This window comes from Elephas maximus, chromosome 10 (assembly GCF_024166365.1).
Source record: "Elephas maximus indicus isolate mEleMax1 chromosome 10, mEleMax1 primary haplotype, whole genome shotgun sequence".
NCBI classification, from domain to species: Eukaryota; Metazoa; Chordata; class Mammalia; order Proboscidea; family Elephantidae; genus Elephas; species Elephas maximus.
The window spans coordinates 87,574,997-87,586,707 of record NC_064828.1 but is presented as its reverse complement, the minus strand read 5'-3'; the positions used below and the strand labels follow the sequence as shown (position 1 = coordinate 87,586,707).

The 11,711-nt window shown below is 39.2% G+C and overlaps 1 pseudogene; it reads right to left on the bottom strand.

Annotated features, from left to right (window-relative positions):
- Positions 1-457: 457 nt before the first annotated feature.
- Positions 458-559, bottom strand: LOC126084896 (uncharacterized; annotated as a pseudogene).
- Between the last annotated feature and the right edge of the window lie 11,152 nt (positions 560-11,711).

The following is an 11,711-nucleotide window of genomic DNA, read 5'->3' as shown; positions in this document are numbered from 1 at the left end:
GTTCCCTAACCACTGAGCTAAACACAGAAGAATGTATAAATATATGTGCCCTGCCAACAGAAGAATTCTATTTTATTATATTTTCCTATTTTTACCAAGTATATCTCTCTTTGTTGAGAACAGATTCTGAGTGTAAGCTGAGCTGGTTATTATGTTCTTTTAGCAGTCACCACATTGCCAAAAGTCTGGTCATTCTTTCCATTAAGGTATACGTGGGTGTTATTCTCTCCCAAATTGGACATGTTCACAGTCTGGTCAGATACTGCATAAAAACTTCACTGCTGTGAAGTTGATTCCGACTCATAGTGACCCTATAGGACAGAGTAGAACTGCCCCAGAGTTTCCAAGGAGCACCTGGCGGATTCAAACTGCCCACCTCTTGGTTAGCAGCCATAGCATTTAACTACTACATCACCAGAGTTTCCAAAGAGAGGAGTCTCTCAGGAGGGGGCATAAAAGCCTACAGCACCCGGTATTCCCAGTACTAACCAGGCCCAACCCTGCTTAGCTTCCAAGATCAGATGTGATCAGGCGTGTCCAGGGTGGTACGGCCATAGACAAATACTGCATAGATTGTCTAATCCTTCATTGGGGATCTGGGCCCTGGAATGTGGTTTATGATCATGGCACTATTGAGGAGTTAATGCCCAATAATAGATTAAAAGCAGGCAGTTAACTGGTATTCCATGCAGGAAAAGGTACATTAGCAACCCTTATTTCAAGCATGTCTTCATATATAGAACACATGGTTCCCAACGAGATTCATACAGTGAGAGGCCAAAGGCATCACCTGGGCATCAAAGAAGCATCTGAACCATTTCCTTTTCATCAGAAAAGGGCAAAGCATAAATGGCAAACAGCACTAACACAGTACTCTTTAACAAAGTTCTACACTCCACCACCAGACTGAGTCTAGCACAACTAAACTGTGCCTGGCTACCACCACTGACTGCTCTGACCAGGATCACAACAGAAGGTACTGGACAGAGCTGGAGAAAAATGTAGAACAAAATTCTAACTCACAAACAAAACAAAACAAAACAAAAACTGGTCTGATAAAAAAAAGAGATTTTTTTTTTTTGAGACTGGAAAAAACCCAAGAGTATGGCCCCCAGACACCCTTTAACTCAGTACTTAAGTCACAACTGAGGTTCACCTTCAGCCAAAGATTAGATAGGCCCATAAAACAAAATGAGACTAAATGGGCACACCAGACCAGGGCAAGGACGAGAAGGCAGGAAGAGATAGGAAAGCTGGTAATGGAGAACCCAAGGTCGAGAAGGAGAGTGTTGACATGTTGTGGGGTTGACAACTAATGTCACAAAACAATATGCGTTTACAGAGCAAAACTATTTGCTCTGTAAACCTTCTTCTAAAGCACAATTAAAAAAACTAAAAAGAAGTTCTACACTCCAGCCCCATCGCTATATGAAGTTCTACTTTAAAAAAAATTTTTTTTCAATGACAAAATATAGAATTCTCAAAAAAAAAAAAAAAAAAGTACACTGGTACGTCCATAACCTAATTTGATGTGTCTTTAGAAAGTATTTCTTTTTAAAATCCTTGTAAAATTAACTAAAACTTTGATTTAACAGTAACCAGCTTTCTGGATAAAGCTCTATATAGTCTAAATTTTCATAATCTTTGACTCTAACCCTTTTCTTTGTAGTTTTGACCCTTTGTTCTGTAAAGCAAATCAAAAGTAGTTTGATGATGTATGAATACAGAACAAAACAGAAATTTTAAAAATCCTTTGATGTTTTTACATAAACCGTTAGCTATTTGTCTAGATTTCACATAATACAAGATCATTTTCTCAGGACTGAGAAAACCAGGAAAGATAATGAAATAGAGGGATAGACAGGAAAGAGATACAGAACATTATAGCTAAAATAAGCTATAGTTCTATTAGGCTGCTCCTGTGAATGTGAAAAGTGCTCTACAATTCTCAGGAATTGCTTCGGGGTTTGAGTTGTGGGGACCATGGTCTCGGGGAATATCTAGCTCAACTGACATTAACATGGTTTATAATGTCCTACATCCTACTTTGGTGAGTAGCATCTGGGGTCTTAAAAACTCAGGAGCAAGGAGAATGAAGAAAACTAAAGACATAAGGGAAAGATTAGTCCAAAAGACTAATGGACCACGACTACCACAGCCTCCACCAGACTGAGTCCAGCACAAGATGGTGCCTGACTATCACCACTGACTGCTCTGACAGGGATCACAATAGAGGGTCTGGACAGAGCTGGAAAAAAAATGGAGAACAAAATTCTAACTCACAAAAAAAGACCAGACTTACTGGTCTGACAGAGACTGGAGAAACCCCAAGAGTATGGCCCCTGGACACCCTTTTAGCTCAGTAATGAAGTCACTCCCTGAGGTTCACCCTTCAGCCAAAGACTAGACAGGCCCACAACACAAAAGGAGACTAAAGGAGCACACCAGCCCTGGGGCAGGGACTTGAAGGCAGGAGGAGACAGGAAAGCTGGTAGTAGGGAACCCAAGTTCAAGAAGGGAGAATGCTGATATGTCATGGTGTTGGTAACCAATGCCACAAAATAATACATGTACTAATTGTTTAATGAGAAGCTAAAGTACAATAATAAAAGACAAAAAAAAAAAGAATTGCCTCAGGGTTTGATGCATTAGGGGAACAGATACATTTGTGACAATATGGCAAATATAAATACTTTTTATGAAAATAGAAAAACATTCTTAGTCAGATTTACCATAAGTATACAAACACAAACATCTATAAAGAAGAGCTCTGATGACCTCCTTCAGAGTATTAATACATGCTGGATCTGTGAAGCAGATCATGGCAGCCACACGTAATAAAGATATTTAAACACTTACCTGTGGAAAAAGACAATTGGTGAAAAGAGTATTTTTTCAGAGTTAGACAATTCCTATAGACCAAGAAGAACCACTTTCAGAATATACAAGCCTAAACGGTATAACCAAGAGCCCGTTCATGTACAAAACAAGCAGATGCTGGCCTCCAGAGGAAGAAGGGGTTATCTGATGAAATGGTGAGGGCAAGTACAATGAAAACAGCAGAGGAATGTCTATCTACTCACTGAGGAGGCTGCCTTCTCTTTCACCAACAGCCTTTGAGGGTTATTTTCTCACAATCTGACCCCTTCATGCTCACAAACTGTCTTGTTTTACCATTTCCAAATTTTCCAGACTCACCTCTCAATCAAATGCAAGTTCCTATTCTTTGCAGTGGGTTTTTATTTTTGTATTCTTCACTCAGCAAAATCTTTTTCTTCCCCTATTTACTGATTTCTGTGACTCAGATTCCCATCGCCTTGGTAACTGCTTCTGGCCAGAAGTTTTGCCTTAGGTAAATGTCTCTCCCCTTACCTTTTCTCCATTTTTTCTCACTTATTTGATTTGCTCCCCACCCCGCCCCCCGGCCCCCAATCTTTGCTTTCCCCCTCAAACGATACCTTTCTTTATTAATAGAGTACTGTGGTTAGGTGCACAGGCTCTGTAACGTATGTTTTCATCTTGGCTTAACCACCTACCAGCTATAGATCTGCAAGTTACTCTCTTGGCCTTGGTTTTCCCATCTGTAAAATAGGGATAATAATAGTACTTACCTCATAGTATTCTTCTAATGTTTAGATAAAATACATGTAAAATGCTCAGCATACTCCTAATGTCTAGCATATGCTCAATAAATGTTAGCTATATTATTAATTATTCAGCAGTCATAAACTTAGCAAAGTCATGAATTTGTACTATTTACAGTGAAAAAAGGATCTTAGTTTAAGAATGGCACAGATGTGTGACATTACTAAGATAAAATATATTTTGAATTTTGTCTTTACAATAATCATGCACTAACACCTAAGAGGACAGCATAAAACTTAGGTTCAAACTGATACGTTAGTATGTTTTCTGAGAGGTAAAGAAAACCCAGCTCATATTTATTGAGCCGTTAACTATGTGCCAAGCTTTATGCTTTAAGCTTTATCTGCATTCCCTCATTTACTCTTTGTAACAATCCTCTGTTGATGTGTTAATTTGGCACATGGCATTAAAAAAAAAAAAAAAAAAAAGATACCCATTGCCTTTGACTCGATTCCAACTTATAGTGACCGTATAAGACAGGGCAGAACTGCCCCAGTTTACGGACAAGACTGCCCTGCCACATCGTTCTACCATAGAGTGGCTGATGGGTTTGAATCACTGACCTATTGGTTAGCAGCCTAGGGATTTAACTACTGTACCATCAGGGCTCGTTCTACCATTTATTTGCTAGCTGGTTGCTAAAATATTGGCCTGCAGTTGTCTATTACAAGTTAATACAATGCATTCCATTTTTGACACACTCTTATAAGCTCAGAAATTAATATGGTATTTCTAAAATTATTCAACTTGCTATCTTCAACCATTGCTTTCTAGGGCTATATCTATGTCCATTGAATAGACTCTTTTTGGCTTGAATATTTTGATTAACTTCTGAATTCAAAACAGCTTTGTAGGTGGTACAATTCATTTGTTAAAAGATACTGGCTCACTGATTCCTTGACTGAGCAGGGGTAGGAGGATCATAACACGGACACAACCCTGGTATTCCTCTCCTGACATTTAAAATGTTAGGATCACTTCTCCATGAAAATTGGTTTACTTTTTATATTGACATTAATCTGGCCTCCTTTCTGGTTCTCTTTATTTCATAGTCATTAATGTTTATTATCATCCTCTTCTGCTTTGTCATGAATTGTACTAAGTGGGTTGGTGACTACATTTTTAAGAATATTTAAGACCTTAAATGTTTTTTTGGCTAGTCTGTTTCTAAATAAATTAACTTTTCAGATCAAGCTTTATGAGACAATGGGTTTATCAATTTGACACTTTACTGAATTCTCACTATATTAAATCCCTACCCAAAAAGAATCGACTCGACGGCACTGGGTTAACCAAAAAGACACAGTCCCACCTGGCAGAAGGTATTCTTTATAAATACCCCAAAGCTGCTTTTGCTCCAGATCCCGAGCGTGGTGTTCAGACACTTCTTTACTCATCACATACCCCATTAACCTCATCAGGGCTGAGCGAATTGACTCTGGACCAACCAGAACAAACTCCAGAAACCCTCCTCTCCTACAGAATACTTACCAAAACTGAGAGTTTCTAAGGAAAATCGCGGGCTGTAGTATCAGAACGACATAAATACAAACTATGTTGCTAGAATGTAGATTCATAAGCAAATCCTGGCAACAGTAAGTTTAATAACATCAGACTTATTTCCCTAAACAGCTTTGACATGCTAGGTACAAAGATAATTTAAATTCTCACACCCTGGGAATGGTAGACATGATTATGTATTCGTAAGCTCTGGAAGCAGTAATAACCTAAAAAATGTAAGGCAATTTAGGTATGTTCTTAAAGCTTCGAATATGATATTGTGTGCATGCTTCCATTTTTTATTATATAACCATGCCTGTTCACTTCAAGAAAACCCTGGTGGCGTAGTGGTTAAGAGCTACGGCTGACAACCAAAAGGTCAGCAGTTCGTATCTACCAGGCACTCCTTGGAAACTCTACAAGGCAGTTCTACTCTGTCTTATAGGGTCGCTATGAGTCGGAATCAACTCGACGGCAACGGGTTTTGGGTTTTTATTCACTCCAAACACATCAGGGTATTCCTCTGGGAGGTCTATAGTCTAAGCAGGCCTCAAACACCTGAGGACTCTAAAGTCAGGGAACCAGGACAATTTACCACAGTATGTTTGTGGAATGCTTACCGACTGGTAAGCAACCATAGGTTCTGAGATTTGGCAGAAGAACTTTCTGGCATTCAACCCATCACTGTTATGCCAGAATTGGTAGAGTTACCCCAAAATGAATCAGTTAACAGAATTTCATGCTTTGGGATATATACTTAGGAGCTCCGGTGGCAAAGCGGTTAAGCGCTCAGCTGCGAAATCAAAAAGTCGGCAGTTCAAACCCACCAGCTGCTCTGTGGAAGAAAAGATGTGGCAGTCTGTTCCTGCAAAGATTACAGCCTTGGAAACCCTATGAAGCAGTTCTACTCTGTCCTGTAAGTGAAATGATAAGTATATACCCCAAACCAAACCAAAACCCCGTTGTCATCAGAATTGACTCGATGACAACGGGGTTTTGGTTTGGTTTGGGGTATATACTTATCATTTCACTTCCTTCAAATAAAGCAAGTGACCATGCTTTACCTACTCGAGACAAAGTTATTGAGAAAAGCACCTATAATGATGATCCCATGAAAAGCCAAAACCAAACCAAACCCATTGCCACTGATTCTGACTCATAACAACCCTACAGGACAGAATAGAGCTACCCCATAGGGTTTACAAGAAGCTGTTGGTGGATTCAAAGTGCCGACCTTTTGGTTAGCAGCTGTAGCTCTTAACCACTGTGCCACCAGGGCTCCTATGAAAAAGAAGGAAGGCTAATAAGCCACTATAGGTTGAAAAATGTATGCTACCTACCCTCTCAAAGCAGAAGTACCCAACAATATAAAGTCCTGAACTCATGTTGGTGATGGGACTACAACAAAGTGACTCATTCCATATCCTTTAACAGTTCTTTAAAATCTCATGTGAAGTTCTGTATCTTGACTGCAGTGATTGTCACACAAAGCTACACGTGGTAAAATTACATACAGCTACACACATATGTACAAATAAGTGCTTGTAAACCCATGAGTTGCATAAGATCTGTGGAGTATACCAAGGTCAATTCCCCGGGTTTGAAAGTATACTCTAGTTATGTAAGATGCTACCACCGGGGGCGGCTGGGTGAAGGTACATGGGCCTTCTCTATACATTTTTTGCAACTTCCTGTGAATCTGTAATTATTTCAAAATAAAAAGTTAAAAAAAAAATCCCATGTGGAATAAGTATCTTTGAGAGTTCTAGCGAAGGAGCGATGTCTTCTAAGGAAGAGACAAAGCTCACATCACCATCATCTTAGTTATCTAGTGCTGCTTTAGCAGAAATACCGCAAGCAGATGGTTTTAACAAACAAGGTTTATTCTCTCACAGTTTAGGAGACTAGATATCTGGATTCAGTGTGCCGGCTCACAAGGAAAGTTTTGTTGGTTCTGGAGGAAGGTCTGCGTTGATCAGGACAACCTCGTCTCAGCCATGTTCACAGGCAGGCCTGTCTCTGGCCCTCGGCACCTCAGCCCCTTGGCCTGGCCTCTGCCCTGCCTGGGCAAGTTTTACAAAGCTCTTTACCAAAAAAACCCATTGCTGTTGAGTCAATTCTGACTCATAGTAACCCTATAGGACAGAGTAGAACTGCCCCAATAAGTCTTCCAAGGAGCGCCTGATGGATTCGAACTGCTGACCTTTTGGTTAGCAGCTGTAGCTGTTAACCACTATGCCACCAGGGTTTCTCCAATAAGTGCTCAGAGGCATTGCACTCTGCCAGGAAGTCTCCTGTCCGAAGGCACTCAGCTAGCTCTCTCTTGCTCAGCGGGTCACTGGTCTCCTGATTCTGCTGCTGCCGCTTCTCACCATCTTGCACTGTCTCTGGTGTTACAGCTCTTTCTCTGTCTCTCGGTTCTCAGTGCAGGGACCCTGGGTCCAAAGGACGCACTCTGCTCCCATCTCTTCTTTTTGGTGGTATTGAGGTCCCTATCTCTGTTTGCTTCTCTCTCCTTTTATCTCTTGTAAGATAAAAGATGTGACTCAAGTAAGGGCATGACTTGAATAAGAGTGGTAAGGGAAGTGACTGGGGGTAAGGATGGTGACTTGAGTCATATCCTCTAGCAAGGCAGTGACTCAAGATACATCTCACCCTAATCCTACCTCATTAACATAGTGGAAAACTCACTCTCAAATGGGACCATAACCATAGGCATAGAGGCTAGGATTTATAACACATCACAAAATGAAGGAGAATTACATCAGATCACAAAAATGGAGGGCAACCACACAATACTGAGAATCATGGCCTAGCCAAGTTGATACATATTTTGAGGGGAAACAATTCATCCCATAACCACCATAGATTAATGTGCTTTCATAAGAACACTTATGCCACAAATAGCTAATTGTCTTAAGCTATCAAAGCAGATGACATTAATAAGGCACATTCTAGTTTCTTGATGAAACAACAATTTTCATTTTATTGGGGCTTATTTAGTTTTGTTCTGACTACACAGACCATCAGAACTATGGGCTAATTCTGCTCTACTCAAAATCAGAAAGGAGAAGCCATAAAAAAACAAATTTTCCTGCCTGCTCACTGTACTTCTCCCACCTGTGACCTCCTCCACAAATCAAATTTCTCCTCAAAACTTTCAAGTTTAGGTAACACTGTACTGCAACCTTTATTTCTATCCATTGTGAGGAACCTTCAGCACAACTGTAAATATACTAGGCTTGTTTTCAGGCCCAGGGGCACACATGTTTTAGATTAAAAAGCATTTTAAATCTTGGCCTTTTTTGCTCCCAATAAGCCAGATTCTCCCTGTGCCTAAGTTGTTTCTTGGCCGTGAAGCACCTTTGGAAAATGCATTAACTCTTTCAGGCTATGTGGATTTTATTTCGCACATTTAAGGAACTTCTTATTAACAAGTATCCTTCCAACAACCGCACTGTCCACACCTGCAGAGTTAACCAACAGACCAAGGCCTTTAGAAATTGTTTGATGAATCTCTCTCTTCAGCTGGAGAGAAATGTTAAAATCGCCTTTAACTCACTGGTCCTCAAACTTGGCTGCACATTAGAATTACCTGATGAAATTTGAGAGTTTTAAAAATTCCCCAACTAATTCCTATATGCAAAGTTTGATAACCACTGCTTTATTTAGCACCCAACTCTTCTCATGGAACACTTCATATTTCATTTTTTCAAACGATGCATACAAAGGAGTAATATATTTGGATGCTTAGGAAATCCAAGCAATTATTCAGCTAGAATCTTACCAATCCATGGGTTAGGGCCTCCATTGTCAATGGCCTTTCCTGACAACAGATACTGGGAATAATGGCTTTCAGATCTTGTAGAGGCCCTACTAACACACTCAGGTTTATGTCTGCTGAGAAATGGAAAATCCTTAAAACATGTTGTTTTAATACCTAAATAAATTAACTAGATCCTCTCAAGAAAAGTGGGTATTTCAGACCTCACTGAACTAATGTCTTTCTCTTTTGAAAAGCAAGCACCAAAAATTATATTTTCTAGGATCACTCAAACTAGTATTAAAGAAGAGGCGTGACGTAAGAAAATATTTTCACAGCACCTTTGGATCCAGCTGTCAGGCCTTCAAAGGGATCAGAGAAACATTAGGAAAGAATTTCATGATAAAGGGAGATAGTATCTTGTCAAATGTCAATTTCTCCACCAATGAAACACAGCACCTAGTCCCAAAACTTTTTGTTTTGGACTACGGCTACTACTTAGAACCCATCTTCTCTATCCATATCAATTCCAAACCTAGATTCAAAAGGCAGAATTCAAATGAGGGCAGCATATAAAACTGAAATTTTATAATACCAAGAGAAGAATTTCCTTTGATACCATGAACATCAAGTTAGGACTATCTTCAAAACACATATATGTAATTATTAGGAGAAATTGTCTCACTATGCCCCACTAAATTCCACTCTTCTGTATTTTCCTTGGGAAAATGTGAAAATGTGCCACAAGGGAGCATTTACAAGGATGTTCACTGAAACGCTATTATGACAGTAACTGTCACAAATTAGTAAAAACGTTATAGACAATATACATACACGTGTGCGCACACACACACACACATATATCCAAACCACAGTGAATCTGCAGAATCTGCAAAGAATATCACTCATGCAAAAAACAATAAAACATATTCTTACAGGTACATTCGTATGTACATAGGCGCACAGAAAAATGTCTGAAAAGCCACACTCCAAAACAATACTAATTATCTCTAGGATTTGTTATTTGTTGTTCAAGGGGGTTTTTAATCTATACTTTAATTTTTATAATGAGAATGAATTCATGTTTTATGGCTGAAATTAATTTGAAAAAGATGATGCCCAAAAACATACTTAAAGAAACCAAACATTTAACAAAAGTATACCCACCTTGACACTGATAGGTGCCAACAAAGAAGTTTTAATGACATGTGTCCTCATATGTCCAGGTGGGCATAGTAGAAAACTGGAGAGTTATGAGCAGAATATTCTGGTCAAATTCACATCTGGGTATGGCTGCTCAGCTGCTCCACTTAACCAAAGGGAATGCTCATTGTCTTCTTTTCTCTGGAACAGGTATGCCCACTATTCAGTTGTGCACACACAAGATGCTCACATCCATCTTGAGAAATGGAGACACTGTAAGGATGCCACCCAAGGGGGCTGCTGGTGGCAATATCCATGCTTTCATATGAAAGCAAGCAATGAACAAAAAATAACCCACTGCAAACTCAGCATTAGTATATTATGTATGTATTGCCATCTGGCTCAATGAAAACAGAATTATTTCAAAATATTGGTAAAAAGATGTTTGTAAAAATATTTAGATTTTAAAATATTCCAATAGATTATAAGATTTTCAAATATAATCTGATGTTTCCCCTCATACAGGTATTTCCTCTGCAATAGCTGCCTTTCAGAATTGTTACCGTCCTTGAGGGTATCTGTCAGAAGTCCCAAAACAATGGCTTGTAGGTAATATGTAGCTTCAAGATGTGATTTATCTTGCCTGTACTGTATTGGCCCCATGGTATTTTTTTTTTTTTTAATATTTTATTGTGTTTTTGGTGAAGGTTTACATAGCGGTTTACATAGGTTGTCATTCAACAATTTCTACACAAATTCTTCAGTGACATTGATTACATTCTTCACAATGCATGAACATTCTCATTATTCTCATTTTGATTGTTCCATTTCCATTAATCTAGTTTCCCTGCCCTCATATTCTCATCTTTATTTTAAAGTAATTTTTTGACCATTTGGTGTCATATAAGTGATTTTTTTAAAGGAGCAAATACTTATGGGTGATATTTTTTTCTTCTAAATTTTATTTTGTTCTTGTTGAGAAGATACACAGCAAAACATACACCAATTCAACAGTTTCTGCATGTACAATTTAGAGACAATGATTACATGCTTTGAGTTGTGCAACCATTCTCATCCTACTTTTCTGAGTTGTTCCTCCCTCATTAAACAAACTCATTGCCCCCTAAGGTTCTTTCTCTTTCAAGTTACTGCTGTCAATTTGATGCCACATAGACAGTTCTTAAATGAGCATAACGCTCAAGGCAGACCTTTTTCACTAGTTAAGTTAAACTACTGTTTGGTTTTAAGATGACTTCAGGAGATTTTTGGTTTAAGGTTTAAAGAGTATCTCAGGGCAATAGTCTCAGGGGTTCATCCACCCTCCATGGCTCCAGAAAGTCTAGAGCCCATGAGAATTTCAAATTCTGTTCTGCATTTTCTCTCCTTTGATCAGGATTCTTCTATGGAATCTTTGACCAAAATGTTCAGTAATGGTAGCTGGGCGCCATCCAGTTCTTCTGGTCTCATGGCAAAGGAGGCAGTTGTTCACAGGGGCATTTAGCCACACATTCCATATCCTTCTTCTAGTCCTGACTTTCCTTCTTCCTCTGCTGCTCCAGGTGAACAGAGACCAATTGTTGCACCTTGAATGGTCTCCTGCAAGCTTTTGAGACCCCAGGTACTACCTGACAAGCTAGGAGGTAGAACAGAAGCACTCAAC